The sequence below is a fragment of the Suricata suricatta genome, chromosome 9 (genome assembly GCF_006229205.1).
Source record: "Suricata suricatta isolate VVHF042 chromosome 9, meerkat_22Aug2017_6uvM2_HiC, whole genome shotgun sequence".
In the NCBI taxonomy this organism is placed as follows: Eukaryota; Metazoa; Chordata; class Mammalia; order Carnivora; family Herpestidae; genus Suricata; species Suricata suricatta.
Window position 1 is genome coordinate 62117592 of NC_043708.1, and position 17970 is coordinate 62135561.

At 38.4% G+C, this 17970-nt stretch overlaps 1 protein-coding gene across 2 annotated transcripts in view; it reads right to left on the reverse strand.

Moving 5' to 3' along the window:
• AKAP6 (A-kinase anchoring protein 6) overlaps positions 1–17970 on the reverse strand; it is a 481813-nt gene that overhangs the window by 376597 nt on the left and 87246 nt on the right. Inside the window, exon 3 of one of the 2 annotated variants that reach the window (XM_029951556.1) lies at positions 6584–6707. The exons of the other annotated variant lie outside the window; for it this stretch is intronic. The gene's annotated coding sequence lies outside the window, so the exon portion shown is untranslated. The remainder of the gene's footprint in view (positions 1–6583; positions 6708–17970) is intronic. 2 annotated transcript variants of the gene reach the window in all.

A 17970-nucleotide genomic window follows, 5' to 3' on the forward strand; every position in this document is an offset into this window, starting at 1 on the left:
GCATCTAAAGGGGGTGGAGGGAGGGAAACAGTCTTGTGGAACTGAGTCCTTAGCCTGTGGGATCTGACACTATCTTCAAGTAGATAATGTCAGAATTGAGTTACAGTATAGGATACTCAGCTGTTATCATAGAATTGCTTGATGTGGTAAAAAAACCACCACACAGTTAGTGATCAGAAGTGCCAGAAGTAGAGTACTGAAAATAGAGGAGACACACAAGAGTGTGTTTTCCTATGGCAGCTACATTGGAAACTATATTTTTCTTAAGAAGGAAAAGGAACTATTGCACAGAGGGGATATGGATGGCTCAGTCAGTTGAACATGTGACTCTTGATCTTGGGGTCATGAGTTCAAGCCTTATGTTGGGTGTAGAGCTTACTTTTAAAAAAAAAGTTAAGAAATATAGCATGGAATTGTACACTAAAAATAATATAGATTGATAAACAGTACAATGTGAAGATAGAATAAGGATATTTTCAGATATTTAAGTTCACAAGAAATAACCTCCCAAATACTTTTCTCAAAAGATATCAAAGTCTTTCTATACACTCCAACTAAAACAAAGGAAACCAAGAAGGAACCCATGGGAAGCAGAAACCAGGCAACCTAGCACTCCAGGTTTATGAAGAAGGGAAATCTCAGGATGGCAGCTGTATACCAGACAAGGAAGGCATCCAGTCCAGAATGGAACAGGTCAGAAGATTCTCAGAAAGTCTGATCCAAACAGGTGACATTGAGAGAAAACCTGATGTAAATGAATATACTTAGAAGAGATTTACTCAACTGGTAGAGAACTGGGGGCTGATTCAGAGATAAACACCTAGAAAACTAGCTAACTAATAATATAAACACTAAATGTTGATATAATCCAAGTCACAACATAATTTTGCAGGATAAATGAGAGGGGAGGAATAGTGAGTGTGCTCACACATATGCACATGCACCTTTGTGAAAGGGTGATCAAGAGATGGGATGAGGGGGCAAGCTAAATAAATTCTCATCTTTCATAATAAGAAGTCAACAGATAAATATAAGAAAAAAAAACACATTTGTATGGAACCACAAAAATACCCAAAGCAATCTGAAAAAAGAAAAATAAAGCTGGCGGTATCACAATCTCAAATTTCAAATTAAACTATAAAGCTGGAGTAATCAAAACAGCATGGGTCTGGCACAGAAAGACACAGAATAGAGAGTCCAGAAATAAACTGACACTTTGAATGTTGATTAGTCTACGACAAAAGAGGCAAGAATATACAACGGGGAAAAGATGATTGCCTGCACAAATGGAGTTGGGAAAACTGGACAGCTGCATGCAAAACAATGAAATTAGACCACTTCCTTACATTATACACAATAATAAACTCAAAATGGACTAAAAACATAATGTGATACCTAAAACCATATAATTTATAGAAGAAAACATAGGCAGTAATTTCTTTGACATGAACCATAGAAACACCTTTATAGATATGTCTCCAGTGGCAAGCGAAACAAAAAGGAAAAATAAACTACCGGGGCTATACCAAAATAAAAAGGGTTTTTATGTCAAAGGAAACCATCAACAAGCAAAAGTTGACCTAATAAATGGGAGAATAAATCTGCAAATTATATATATATGATAAGGAGGTAATATCCAAAAATATTAAGGACTTATATAACTCAACATCAAGAAAACAAATAAGTTAAAAAATGGGTAGAGTGGTCAGAGTAGCTAAAATGAACAAATCAGGAGACTATAGATGCTGGTGAGGATGTGGAGAAATGGGCACCCTCCTACACTGCTGGTAGGAATGTACACTGGTGCAACCACTATGGAAAACAGTGGAAGTTCCTCATAAAATTATCAATAGAACTCCCCTATGACCCAGCAATAGCACTGTTAGGGATTTACCCCAGGGATAGAGGAGTGCTGATGCATAGGGGCACATGTACCCCAATGTACATAGTAGCACTTCAACAATAGCCAAATCATAGAAAGAGCCTAAACGTCCATCAACTGATGAATGGATCAAGAAGATATATATAACAGAATACTACATGGCAATGACAAAGAATGAAATCTGGCCATCTGTAGCAACATGGATGGAATTGGAGGGTATTATGCTAAGTGAAATAAGTCAGGCAGAGAAGGACAGATACCATATTTTTTCATTCATATGTGGAACAGGAGAAACTTAACAGAGGACCATGGTGAGGGGAAGGGGAAAAAATAGTTAGGAAGAAAGAAGGAGGCAAACCATAAGAGACTCTTAAATACTGAGAACAAACTGAGGGTTGATGGGGGTGGGGGAGAGAGGGAAATGGGTGATAGGCATGAAGGAGGCACTTTGTTGGGCTGAGCACTGGGTGTTATGTGGAAACCAACATGACAATAAACTATAAAAGAAAAATAAATAATAATAAAAACATTCCAACAAATCTAAAAAAATGGGCAGAGAATATGAATAGACATTTTTGCAAAGAAGACACACAGATGACCAACAGACACATGAAAAGGTGCTCAGCCTTATTAATCATCAAAGAAATGCAAATTAAAACCACAATGGGATTATCACCTCATAGTTGTCAGAATGGCTAAAGTCAAAAATACAAGAAATAACAAGTGTTGATGAGGATGTGGAGAAAAAGGAACCCTTGTGCACTGTTGGTAAGAATGCAAACTGGTGTGGCCATTGTGAGGAAACATTATAGAGGTTCCTCAAAAAAGTAAAAATAGAATTATCATGTGATCCAGTAATTCCACTACTGGGTAGTTACCCAAAAAAACCAAAAACATTAATTTATAAAAATATATGCACTCCCATGTTCACTGCAGCATTATTTACAATAGCCAAGATATGGAAGCAACCCAAGTGTCCAATAGTAGATGAATGCATAAAGAAGTGGTGCATGTATGTCTATGCATGTGTGCATATGCTGGTGTGTGTGATAGACTATTACTCAGCCATAAAAAAGAAAGATCTTGCCATTTGCAAAAAGCATAGATGGGCCTAGAGGGTATAATGCTATGTGAAATAAGTCAGTCAGAGAAAGACAATTATCATATGTGGAATTTAAGAAACAAAACACAAGAACAAACAAAGAAAAAAAGAAACAAACAAAAAGGCAGCCAATTAAATATAGAGAACAAACTGGTGGTGTGCCAAGGGGGAAGGTAAGTGGGAGGATGGGTGAAACAGATGAAGGGGATTAAGAGTATACTTATCTTGATGAGCACTGAGAAATGTATAGATCTGTTGAATAGTGATTCAACACATTGCACATTGAAATTAATATAACACTGTATGTTAACTATACTGGAATTTAAAAAAGAGAGAAAATAGGAAGTAGCCATACAATTCTATTGTCTCAAGACAGAGTTTGGTACCAAAAAAAATCAGTTCAAAAATGAAAAGTGTATGAGATGCCTGGATAGCTAACAGTTAAACGACAGACTCTTGACCTCAGGTCATGGTTTCTCAAGCCCCACAGTGGGCTCTGTGCTGATAACATAGAGCCTGCTTAGGATTCTCTTTCCCTCTCTCTCTGCCTCTCCCCTCACTCATGCTTGCTCTCTCACTCTCTCTCTCCCCACTCTCTCCCCACCTCTCAAAAATAAATAAACATTTTTAAAAGAAAAGATGGAATATGGTTGCCTTGGGAGAACAGGACATGGAAAAGAAGAGGATCCACTTGACTCTTACCTATTTGTGCAAACATAAAACTTAAAAATATCTAGATTAAGAGGTGCCAATGTGGCTCAGTTGGTTGAGTGTCCAGTTCCTGATTTCAACTCAAAAAATGATCCCAGGGTCTTGGGACCCAGCCCCCCCTCCAATCCCCCTTCCCTTGGGAGCGTGAACCTGCTTAGGATTCCCTCCCTCCCACTACTCTCCCTCCCAAGTGCACTGTCTCTCTCTAAAAAATTTAATATATACAGATAGTTTAAAAAGTAAAAGAGTTTCTTAGGTGCAGGACAGGGCTTTAATACTCTCAAGTACACTGAGCATCTCTAAACAGGGTTGCATTAATTCCCAAGTTTATGTGACTATGAAAATTATTAGTCTTTGGTTTTTGGTAGAGAATGTCACAATATTGGGTGTGACACTTGGTTAAAATACTAAGTTTAAAATTGCACCTGCCCACTTCCTAAAACACTATGGTTTTTAATACAAAGTGCTTACTGAGACTCAGTTCAATAATAAGGTTATATTCGGGCACCTGGGTGGCTCAGTCAGTTAAGTGTCCAACTTCAGCTCAGGTCATGACCTAACAGTTCGTAGGTTCAAGCCCCAAGTCGGGCTCTGTGCTGACAGCTCAGTGCCTGGAGCCTGCTTCTGATTCTGTGCCTCCTTCTCTCTCTGCCCCTCCCCCGCTCACTCTCTGTCTCTTGTCTCAAAATAAAGACATAAAAAATTTTTTTTAAATAATAAGGTTGTATTTACTTCACTCAAACAATCTCTTTAAGAAAGAGCTACTTCCTATGAACGAAATCTGATCTTAGGATAAAAACCACAGGTGATTAAGTGATCAAGTTAAAGGTGAAGTTATTTTATTATTTGTTCCACAAATAGATACATGCTGAAGCAAACAACATTTATTTCTGAAGACAACTGAATCATAGTGAAATACCAATAATGAATTTCAGCCAAATCTTTCAACTAATAATATTACATTCGTTTTTGCTATTCATGCTGCAACACGAGAACATATCAAATAACTATCCTTACTGCTGTTCTTCCATAAACAGAAAGCATTTTACGGGTGGTGAACTCTCATAAAGACCAGGATTTTCAAAAGCATTATTTCCTATTCACTATTATTTCCTATCCACCCTAACCTCCCAGACGTGCAAGAATGATTTTTTTTAAGGATTCTGATGTCAGATTAAAAAAATACTAATGGGTGATGGCAAAAGCTCTTAATATCCAAAGATCTGATGTGATCAGAGATCTTTTCTCTGAATGTTCTTTATTACAGAAAGAATAATTAGAGGTCTGCTACTAAGTCTGTTTTTCAAAGAAACAATTTTAGCTAGGCAGAAACTGTTTTTTCAAACATATTATAATGGTTTTGTTTAAAATGCATCACAGTCATTAAATACTGTCAAATGTTTCTGCCCAAACAGCCACGTGAATTGAAGGTGAATGACTGATAAAATATGACATGTTCTGGCATGAATCAGTGTTTTGAAAAATAATTCCTAGAACAAACAAAAGTTATAATATCACAGGCCTTCAAAGAAAAATTAAATACATATTTTCTAGTGAAAAGTATAGAGACAGTATAAGCTCAGAAATATTTTTGTGCTGTGTATCTGGTAGACAATAAAAGGCTGAGGCATGGACCAGCTTAAGCATAAATTCACCTTCACTGAATTTTTATATTTTTCCTAATAAATTATTTATTCCCTTGCTTAATGAAATAAATTGCAATATAGAAAATGCTAAGTAAGGGCTAATTACTTAATAGCCTCTAAAAAGAACTCAGCAGATCCTACGTCAACTCTAGAAAATTAGTTATAAACTGAGTATTACTAGATGCTTTGCCAGATTTTCCTTTCAGCAAACCCAGAAAAAAATTGTTTTGTAATTTTTTCTGTACTCCTCTAAATCACAGGAGTACAAAGGGCAAAATGCTGAACACTGTAACAAACTAACCCATGTTCTCTCCCCTCTTCTATGAGCGTGCTGAAGCCTAAGCTGAAAGCTAAACCCTCCAGCCATTTGATTTTCTCACTCACCACGAACAAGTGTAGCGGTGGCTGGCAGGGGAGAAAAGGAGCAGCAGGCTCCCAGAGAGGTCATCATTTCCAAGCCCTTCGCCTCTTGTCCTACTTAGGTAAGTCTTCCATAAGCTCTGTGATCCACGCACATGAGCACCTGGCTTTCATCCAAGAGGGATTCAAATGCTTGAAAGCTGACTGTCTCCTAAGCTTTTTATTCTTAGTTTTCATATCTTTCGTTGTTAACAATAGTTAAAACCGATGTGACTCTCAGAAACAACTGGCCCTTCTCCAATAGGCTCTGATATCATCCATTTATAATTTTTCAGTAATGCTTTAAAATCACATCATACATCACATGACACAGCTACTTTTGATCTTACTTAGTCATTTTCAGCCAAATAAAATGAATCTCAGACAGATTCTGCTTGTCATAGCTTCTATTCACTGTGGCCTTTGCCACGATCCTGTCATTGTTAATAGTTCTGTGTGACTCAAACACTGCTTTAGATATTCAAGGTCCTTTGAATGAGTTTCTTGAGTAAGAAATGTCACTTATGCCTGAAAATGAATAATCCAGGATATTTTATTAACATACAGCTGACTCAATTTTTAAATAAGAGCATTTGAAATGGGCCTTTAATTAAGCCAAAGTCCACAAAGTGAAAGTTTTGTTTATTTCATTTTTAACATAATATAAAAACAAAAACAGCTGACAGAATATGGCTTTCCTCTTCTACCATAATGTGCAAAATAAAATGCAAGTGTAAAAGAAAACAGATTCAGACATATTTATAAGGAGGTAGAAGAATATATCAGCCTGACAATTTTATGTACATTATAGTTTAAGAAAAACAGATTTAATGAGCATCTCACTTTGACACTTTCCTCGGTAGTCTGGAAAGCAAGTTCAGTCAACACTTGTTGACAACTCATGCTCCAGGAGCTTCAGGTCTAGGAAAGGAAGGTCTAGCAGCTTCTTTGTGTACTTAATTCTCAACTGAAACATAAAAAGGAATAGGTTGTAGAAAATTGATCATGAACATAAAGAGTAAGTCTCTGTACTTTTTTTCTCATGTTTTTCTTTCTTTCGCCAGCACTACTGAGCTATAATTGACATGTGACATTGTGTATGCTTAAGGTGTACATGCTGATTTGATACACATATATATTACAAAATGATTATAATAAGGTTAGCTGGTATGTCCATCGGCTTGTATAATTACAATGTACTAGATGTACTATCCAATGTTGAAAGTGGATTATTAAAGTCCCTTACTATTACTGTATTGCTATCTATTTCTCCCTTCAGTTCTATTAACACTTTAAATATTTAGGCATTCCAGGGGCCTAAGTTGGTTAAGCATCCAATTTCGTCTCAGGTCATGATCTTGCAGTTTGTGTGTTCAAGCCTCTGCATCAGGCTCTGTGCTGACAGCTCAGACGCTGGAGCCTACTTTGGATTCTGTCTCCTTCTCTCTCTGCCCTTCCCCTGCTTGCTCTCTTTTTCTCTCTAAAATACAGATTTTTAAAAAATTAATATGGCTCACTCCACGTGGATCCAGTACACTGGTGAGTCTGTGAGCCCGTGCTTATATAAGTCCGTAATAAAGCCCTTTGCTTTTGCATGCGTGAAAAAAAAATTAATATTTAGGCATTCCAGTGTTGGTACATATATCTTTACAACTGTTACATCTTCTTGATGAATTGACTCCTTTATAAGTGACAATCTTGATCTCCTGTGACAGATTTTGACTGAAAGTCTATATTATCTGATATAAGTATAGCCAGTCCTGCTTTCCTCTGGTTACAATTTGCATGGAATATCTTTTTCCATTTCCTCACTTTCTACCTATATGTGTCCTTAAAGCTAAAGTGAATCTCTTATAGGTAGCATATTGCTGGATCTTATTTCTTTGCCCATTCAGCCACTTTTTGCCTTTTGATTGGAGGATTAAGTCTATTTATATTCGATTACTAGTAGGTAAGGACTTACTTTTGTGATTTATTATTTTCTGACTATTTCTTAGTTCCGTTGTTCCTTTCATTTCCTCTTACTGTCTTCCTTTAGGATTTTTTGTAGTGGTATGCTTTACTTCCTTTTACTTTGTCTTTTGTACAACTATTAAGAGTTTATTTTGGGGGCACCTGGGTAACTCAGTTGGTTAAGCGTCCAGCTTCAGCTCAGGTCATGACCTCACGGTTTGTGGGTTCAAGCCCCGCATCAGGCTCTGTGCTGATAGCTAGCTCAGAGCCTGAAGCCTGTGTCTCATTCTCTCTCTGACCCTCCCTTGCTCCCACTGCCTCTCTATGTCTCTCAAAAATAAATAAAAAACATTAAGAACAAACAAAACAGTTTATTTCTTTGTGGTTACCATGAAGGTTATACATGTTATAACAGTCTTTTAAGCTGATAACTACTTACCTTCAACCTCATTTAAAAAAATATACATTTCTCCTCCCACATTTTATGCTATTGATGTCACACTTTAGATCTTTTTATATTGTGTATCATTAGCAAATTATTTTATCTATGGGGTATTTTTGTTTTGTTTATTTTATTTTGTTTTGTTTTGTTTGGAGGGGGGTGTTTGTTTAAGTAGGCTTCATGCCTAGCATGGAGTCCAATGCAGGGCTTGAACTCATGACCCTGAGATCAAGAATCACTTAACTGACTGAGCTACCCAGGTGCCCCTATAATTATTTTTAATATTATTTTTTAACTTATATTCACGTTATTTGAGAATTCTAAATTTGACTATATAGTTACCTTTACCAGTAAATTTGATGTTTTCATATTGCTATTTAGTGTCCTCTCATTTCAACTTGAAGTACTCTCTTTAAAATTTCTTGTAAGGCAGGTCTAGTAGTGATGAACTTTTTTAGTTTTTGTTTGGGAATGTTTTTATCTCTCCTTCATTTCTGAAGGAGAGTTTTGCCTTTAAAGCATAAGGGTACAGAATTCTTGGTTAATTTTTTTCCACACGTTGAATATATCATCCCACTCCCTCTTGGTCCCTCGGGTTTTTACAGAGAAATGAACTGATGGCCTTTTGTGGTTTCCCTTGCATGGACAAATCATTTTCTGCTTGCTGCTTTCAAAGTTCTCTCTATGCTTTGACTTTGAACATTTGACTATGATGTGTCTCAGAGTAATGTTTGGGTTGATCTTGTCTGGGGTTTCTTGGGCTTCCTGTAACTGAATGTCCATATCTCTTTCAGGATGTGTGAAATTTTCAGCTATTATTTCTTTCTATAATATTTCTTCTCCTTTCTCTCTCTTCCCTTCCTGGGACTCTCATGATATGATGCTTATCTGCTTGAAAGTATCCATAACTCACGTAGGCTATCTTTACTCTTTCTCATTCCTTTTTCTTTTTGTTCCTCTTATTGGCTAATTTTAAAAGATCTGTCTTCAAGGAGTGCCTCAGTGGCTCAGTCAGTTAGGCATCCTACTCAGTTTTGGCTCAGGTCATGATGTCATGGTTTTGTGAACTTGAGCCCCACATTGGACCCTGTGCCGTCAGCACAGAGCTTGCTTGGGATTCTCTCTCCTTCTTTTTCTGCCCCTCCTCCACTCATGTTATCTCTGTATCTATCAAATAAATAAACAAACTTAAAAAACTTCAAAGATCTATTGAGGTCACTGATTCATTCTTCTACATGGTCAAGACTTTTGTTAAAGCTGTCTCTTAAATTTTTCAGTTCTATCATTGTATTCTTCAGCTCCAGGATTTGTTTGGTTCTTTTTTATGGTGTCTATTTCTTTATTAAACTCATTTTGTCATGCATTGTTTTTCTGATTCTATTTATCTGCTTATCTGTATTCTCTTGCATTTAATTCAGTTTCTTTAAGATAATTTTTTTGAATTCGTTGTCATATAAATTGTAGATATATATTTCTTTGGGGTTAGTTACTGGAGCTTTATTAGCTCCCTTTGGTGGTATCAAATTTGTATGATTCTTTATGATACATATAGTCCCTCAATGGTGCATATATATTTGAAAGAGCCAACATCTTTTCCAGTCATTATAGCAGGCAATGGTTTCAGCAGGTAAAGACCTTCTCCTATTTGCTCCTTGGGTTGATGGAATTACCTCCAGAATCACAGCTGCATGGGATTGGAACTTGTTATAAAGCCGTGACCGGGTATGTGGTAAGATCCACATGGTTGTCAGGCTTGTTACGAGGGTCTCAGGTAGGCATGTATTGTGCCCGGTCCCTGAGTAGATGGGATCATCTCTCGTAACTTGTTCAGTACGCTGGTGCTAGGACAAGTATCCACTTCGAGGTTCATGTCTGTGTCCTCAGACAGGGGAGCCTATTCCCATGTCTGTGACAGGTGTGGCTCCTGCCAGGACCTGGGAAGACTACTGCTTGGTCACTGGAGAGGATCGGCTCTGGACCATGGCTGAGATTCAATCCACAATGCTGCTTCAGGTTCTACAGCTAAGACTGAGGTCTGCCCCCTCCTTCAGAGGCACAAATAGGTGTGTCTTCCATCAGGTCCCTGAGTAGGCTGGTTTGGTCCCTGACTATAACTAGAAGGGCTAGAATCAAGTGTAGCACCTTTTCAGAATTTGAGGTACAGACGTGGGGATCTCCCACCTGTCCCTGTGCCAGCTGGACTGCTCATAGCCTGCACCTGGGAGGGCCTAGAGCCAAGTTTAAGGCCCTTTCAGGATACCCTGAAAGTGTACAAAAGTGTCTGCTGCCTTGTCTCTGTGCCAACAGAACTACTAACAGACTGAGTGTGTGAGGGGATGAAATAAGTACAGGACCCTTTCAGATCTCCCAGGGCACAGACAGAAGTGTGTCCCCCTGGGACTCTGGCTCCAGACTGCTGAGAGACCGACTGACTGTGGCTATAAGGAAGCTTGAACCATGTATAGGGCCCTTTTATGGTCTCTGGGGATACAGATAAGAGTTTCTCCTTTCTGGTCCCTGTGCCAACAAGACTATTACTGATTGTGGCTAGCAAGGGGCTAAGGGCTCATACAGGGTCCTTTTGGGATCTCCGGGGCCAAGATGGGAGTATCTCCTGCTGGGTCAAGTCTCTGTACTTTTAAACCAAGTTTATCAGTCTATATTACAAAAAAGGAAGGTATCTGGCTATCACTTCTTATAACCTTCTACATTTACATTTTTATATTAAACCACACACACATACACACACACTTAAATATAACAAGGTTTAAATTATAATAGGATCTCAGTGTTCAGGCAAACACAAGTAAAACAATGCACTTTTACAACAAAACTTAAAACATTTATCTTTATGAGGGCAAAACATTTTAAAATAGATCTTGGGTTCTGACTATGAAGCAGTCAATTGAATTAAATAATACTGTTTTTTATTATTCAAAAAGTACTCAGAAGTCTTAAAATAACAAAGGCAATTCTCTTAAAATTTTTGTACTGTTAATTTGTTTTTGAGAGAGAGAGGGAGAGAGGGAGAGGAAGAGAGGGAGGGAGCTGAGGAGGGGCAGGGAGACAGGGAGTCACAGAATCCAAAGCAGGGTCCAGGCTCTCAGCTGTCACAAACTCATGAACCATGAGATCATGACCTGAGCCGAAGTCAGACATTTTACCGACTGAGCCACCTAGGTGCCCCAAAGGCAATTCTTAAATAGTATTGAGTATTTGCTTAGTTAATGGACTGGCATAGGCACATATGCACACACACGCACGCACACACACTACCCTAAAAGTCTTAGGAAATTCATGGGCATTACATATGATAACACTGTAGGATGACATCACCCAATGGCTAACAGAGGGTCCTCTATACCTGTATATTACATTATACCCCCAAAAGAATTCATCATCATGCAGATTTAACCTCTTCTTCTTGTCTTTTTCTAGTATCACTGGTTATTTTTGTGTCTATGAAATATTTAAGGAGAAAAATATCCAAAATCTCATTCTTAGGTTATAATTGGATCAATCACTTCTATTTAAAACTCTCCCTGATTCTAGCAAAAAATCCAAGAAGCAATCTTCTATTTAAAACTTAACAGGGGTGAAGAATTTTAAAAATACGTGAAATAATTACTTCTACTTCAAACTAAACATGCTTCCAAAGTTAGTTATCTGAGCAAAGCCAAGTTTTACTCAGTAGATGGATTAATCTGGTAATTTGTTCAAGGTTATTTTCTCCCTAGGGCAAGACTAAATCAGAGATCTGAACTGCCCAGAACTTTTACAGTTGTCATTCTCTCTTTGTACCTTGGCTGTAAAGTGAAAGGGCTTCAAACTTTTCCTCAATGTGTTGTGTCATCTTAATAAACAATGTTTTGAAAATAAGTAAAAATATATATCAATATATTCATTCAGCTGCAAAATTTCACAAGGTAAGCTCTGAAAAGACAGCAGAACAAAATGTTCTGAGCAGAAAACATAAAAATTCTACATGAACATCCAGATAGCAGCCAAGAACATCATTTCCCAAAATGTGGCTCACATAATACTGGTCCTGCGAAGTTCTTGTGAGAAAAGTTTGGAGGTTGAACACATCTGGGAAACATCGTTTACACACTTCCCCTAAGGGAGGGTACATAGTGCACATTTGCTTCTAGGAATCTTCAAGAAGAAACTTCTTAATTTTAATTCATTGTTTTCCAAGTATTTTTTCTGCATTAATAGAACTAGTGCTCCTTTGGGGAACACTACAGGGAACGTTGCTCTAGAAAACTCCAAGTATCATCTGTACACACAAAGTATGGATTCCAGACTTCAGGTAGTCAAAAGCAAGAAACTTTCCTAGCCTGCCTCCCAGCCCTTTGACGTCAACAATCCCTGCTCCTATGTGCCCCAGCTGACCCAACCTCAATCTATCGGTATTAAAAGGAGAAAAAAATGAAAACCATGCTTAGCATCACATCTCACCTTTTCATTTCAACTCTGAATCTCTCATTTTGCTTTTGATAGACTTCTTTTTCAATATGTTCCTAGTTTCATACTGGAACCCTTCATCTGGCATCCTATATTCTGGCTAGCTAAATCTATGATTAACTTCTGACTCTGGCATCTCCTGTGCTCATTGTCTAGGTTTTCCCTTTGATCCTCTACATTGGCCATCAATTTAGGTCTCCACTTTGGGCTCATCCTTCTGCCTGGGACAAAACATTAAGGGCAAACCCCAAATTGTGAGAATGAGGATGTGCTCCATAGAGAAATAGAAATCCAAATCTGTTTCTTACAGCTTGGATTTACCCATCAGTCAATGAAGAAAAAATGTAAAGAGCTTCTTCTCTCATCAAGATATGGTGCTAAGAAGTATGGTGAATGCAGCAGAAAGCACAATGACAGGGCATTTCATTTTGAGTTATATTTGGGAAATGAGTTGGAGCAGAAAGCAAGGAAGAACTTTGTGGTTAAATAACTCTGAGCTTCCCCCATCCCATGGCTGTATATTACATGTGTTTAAAAATGGTCTGCCCATTAGAGACTCTTGAATACTTAAAACAAACTGAGGGCTGAAGAGGGAGGGGGAAAGGGAAAGGGGGTGATGGTCATGGAGGAAGGCACTTGTGGGGAGGAGCACTGGGTTTTATATGGAAACCAACTTGACAATAAACTATAAATAAATAAATAAAAATGATGTTTTGCCTTGAAAACTTTTTCTTTCCTCCCTATGACTATCTCTTACTTGTTTAATGCTATCCTTACATGGTATCTTTGGGTGATCAGAGCAAGACACTGTTAAAAAGAAAGACAGCTGATTTAAAGAATATATCCATTCTTGAGAACCTCTAGATAGCTTCCAGAGTAGAAATCCAGAAGACACTATATATTAAATGGCAAGTGTAGGACTGATTGCCCTGTTTACAGTGAAAACCTCCAAATACAAGATTAGGACAAACAAAAGTGCATCACCTACATATACTCTCAGCCATCCTACCATCTTTTTTGTTGTTGTTTTTCAAAGACATTTGTATCTGTAATGTTAATAAATGTAGGACTAGGGGCACCTGGGTAACTCAGTCAGTTAAGCTTTCAACTTCAGCTCAGGGCATGATCTCGCAGTCTATGAGTTTGAGCCCCATGTTGGGTTCTATACAGACAGCTCAGAGCCTGGAGCTGCTTTGGATTTTGCATCTCCCTCTCTCTCTCTGTCCCTCCCCCACTCATGCTCTATATCTCTCTGTCTCAGTAATAAATAAACATTAAAAAAATTTTTTAAAGAAAGTAGAACTAAACCAAGGCAAGTTGCCAACACCATCATCTCTGCCATGTATCACTGAAGACATACTGTGTATATAGGCACATTGGCATATATTGATTCATTTTAAGGAGATGGTTTCCTGGTGACTTGAAGAGTGGTTACTGGAAGCCCTTTTGGAATACTGAGCAATGAGTATTTAGCTTCATTAGCTCCTAAGGACTCAATAGAGACAGAAAGGGTAAATAGCCTATATCACCCCATGGCAGGACTAGTGACATTTTAGGCCAGATAATTCTTTGTTGTAAGGAGCTTCCCTTACAATAGGGAATGTTTAGCAATATCTGTGCCCTCTATCCACCAGATACCAACAGTCCTCCCACCTTTTCAGTTGCGACCATCAGAAATATCTTTAGATATTGCCAAATGTTCCTGAGGGAGGAGGGGGATGGCAAAGTCACCGCTGTTTGAGAACCATTGCCTTGCAGCAAGGCTCACAGTTGACATGCCTCTCCCACACATTCATGGCTTCAGATCAGCTTCTTAGATATTAAATGAAACCATGTATGGGTAAATATGGATACACTTGTAATTTATGCTTGAATTAATTTAACCATTAGGAAACAGAATGGTTTAGTTCTTCTCAACTAAAACCATTTTTTTTCTTTATAAGATCTAAACTTTAAACAAGGCTTCCTAAAAAAACAGCATCTAAAGTTAAAAGTATCCCAAAATAATTAAGAAACAAAACAAAAACAAAACCAAAAAAATTATTAACATTGTCTACCTATGAGAAATGAATTAGGTTTCACTTTACTTCTTAAAATTCTAGTTTGCTCTTTGTCACTCAAGGAACATTTATTATCTTCATCATCATCATCTTCATCATCATCATTATCTTTTAAAAATCTCATCATGCATGATCAAGAGAGGTAAATAAGTCAGGTAGATTCTCATGAGGACACCTCTAAAGTTCTGGTCCTCTCGTAAGAGATGAGCATCTAACATCAGGTTGAAGACGTCGAATTTCATTACCTTTTACATTATTTACTAGTTTTTTTTATTTTTCTTAATGTTTATTTATTTTTGAGAGAGAGAGAGGGAGGGAGAGGGAGTGTTAGTAGGAGAGGGGCAGAGTGAGAGGGAGACACAGAATCTGAAGCATACTCCAGGCTCTGAGTTGTCAGCGCAGAGCCAGATGTGGCTCAAATCCATGAACTCAAGATCATGACCTGAGCTGAAGTCAAACGCTCAACGAATTGACCCACCCAGACACCCCTACTAATTTTAATGTCAGTTTCAAATCAGAGAAGGAAGATATGTATACATTCACAATATGTGAAGTACATTTCAAATATAAGAAAAACATTCTGGGGAATCATGGAAATCAGGTCATGACCTTACATTCATGGGTTCGACCGCCAGGTCTGGCTCTTTGCTGACAGCTCAGAGCCTAGAGCCTGTTTTGGATTCTGGATCTTCCTCTCTCTCTCTCTGTCCCTCCCTTGTTTGTACTCTGCTACTCTGCCCCTCAAAAAAATAAAATAATAAAAATTAAAAAATTTTAATGTTTTTAAGAGAACCATACAATTTCAAAGTAGAAAGGAACCTCAGGAGTCATTTGTCAACCGCCCATCCCAGGGAGAAATAACTACTTCAAGATTTCTGCTACATGCTCAAGGATATAGGGTTGCTATTTTTGAAGAAAATGGTTCAGCTGTGAATCAACTAGAAAGCTATCCAAATGTGTTTTATAACTTTGACCCATTGGTCTAGCCTTTAAAGAAAAATATTTTTCTGTCTAATCCATCACTTTTGGTTCAAGAGTCCTGGGCTCCTTCTTCACCCATGTAGCTTTGCAGCCCCCAGATTTTCCGGGGCCTCAGCAACATCAAAAAATGAGGGAGCAAAATAAGATTCTTAAGCCACCTGACAGAACATCCCTGCTACCACACCCCTTTGTACCTGCCTAACTCCTTTCAAATATACCCAAAGTCATCTCAGGAGTTAGCATTTTCAGAACAGAATGGAATCTTTGTAGAAGACCAGTTACCTGGACTAATCACGGTTGCTTATATGAACCAATTATCCCACATATGTGCCTCTCGCCAGCATTATCCTCTCTGTGGACATGAGTCTACACCCTTTGTCAATATCCACTATGTGGTGATCCTTATTCCTACTCCACGGCCATGAAAGTAAAGGCACAAAAATCATATTCCTCCCCTATATATACCTACTTGCAGGTACTTTTAAACTACAGCAGAATATAATTAATAGTGCTAATTATTAGAAAAAGCTGAAATCAAGTCATACTCAATCTACTTGTATTCCTAGGAAAAACTGCAGCAGATGCCCTAGATCTCATTCTTATTTAGAGACACTCCTTGTCCATTCAAGTGAAAATCAAATGAGCTCCTAACAGTTAAAACCATCACCAAAATCTGTTACTCTGAACACTGAAAACTTTAGTATAAATATGGTTGCTAAAGTGAGATCTTTCCTTGTAATCACTCTTAAGTTTTTGTCTCAATTCAATTATTTCAAAGTTAATTTGCAACTGATACAATGACTCCTTTTACAAGATAATGCAACATTTGAAGACTTACTAAAAATTTTATTGTACCCCTCAACAGACTTGTTCTTTCCCCTTCCTTCCCTATTCATTTCCACTTGAATAATCCTGGCTCCCAGCCAGCCAATCTTGGAGAAAATCCTGCTTTCCCTCCCACTCCCCTCCATAACCAGGATGTGCCAAACGCTAATTTTTATTCATGCTGTGGCAGTTCCTTTCTTCTTAGAAGCTTTTCCACCTCCTCTGTGTTAGTTTGGGGGAGTTACAAGGCCAATGATTTGGGCAAGTAGTAGAGGATCCTGACACCGTTCAGAAGGAGCCTACTCTTCTGGCATTTTTCTGCACATCATCAGGAAGTAAATATCATCTGCACTCCAGCAGGGAACTCTCAGTGGGACCTTGGGGTGTTTCAGTGCCTCAGCAATTAACAGGCATTAAAACCAAATATTTTACCCAGATTCATCCTACCTACCTCTATGGAAGCCTCATTCCCCCCGGGTTGGTATCTTCCAATCCATAATCCTAGGGGGTTTTGTTTGATTTTGTGTTTGGAGAGGTTGGCTGCAAGCATGTGTTCAGTACCACTGTTCTGAGGTTGCCTGATACCAGTTGTTAGTCTTTAAGTCTAAAGTTATGGGTTTCCTGAGAGAATTAAGATATGAAATGAGAATCTGAAAGAGATCATAAAGTAGAGAAACTGAGACAATTTCAAACCACCACACTAACATACAGTGACTACTCTGTTTTTGTTGCTCTACAAAGGTGTGCACATCTCTGTACAGGTTAGCCTTCCCAGGTGCTTCTTCAGGCCTGGCCAGGTGGGCTCTGCCACTGGTTCCTTCGATGCTCTGTGGAGGCTGAGGCTCTTCTCTGTGTCTGTGTGGAGATCTCCTTAGACATAGCAGAGCTGGTAAGCTGATGCTGCCCAGACCTGAAAACAGTGGGGCCTGAACCATTTTTCTAATTCTCTGAACATAAACTTGGCAGGCGGTTCTCTGGGTTACCAAGCAACTGAACATCTGACATGAAGTCTTTAACAACCTTTTCCATAGATTACTAAAAGTTCCCAGAACAAATTCATGTCTGGTCCAGTGAAAAAGAAGGAAACAGAGGTAGCCAAGAAGGGGGTGGGGGAAAGGCCAAGAGAACAAAAAAAGCCAGCATATCTTCAAGACATGTGGAAACAGGAGGAAGAGGAAGGCAGATAAATGGGAGGCACTTGAGTGTGTGCAGATTCCCCCAAAAAAAGAGAATAAGCACATAGAGTACACAATTATTCCAGAACAGCATTTCCTGGAAGCTCTTGGAAGCAGTCTTGCAGCTAGAGAAGAGCTCCTAAAGTGCTCGTTTGTTATATAGAATTACGTTCGGTTTTGTTCTAATTGTTCTACTCAGCCCCGCATGTCGAGCACATGGCTGTCACAAAATCTATAGTCAGAGGCTAATGTTCCTGATAACCTCATGCAGACAAAGAAGTAGTAGAAAAACAGGAATGTAAGAGCTCACCACCCCTGGCTTAGAGA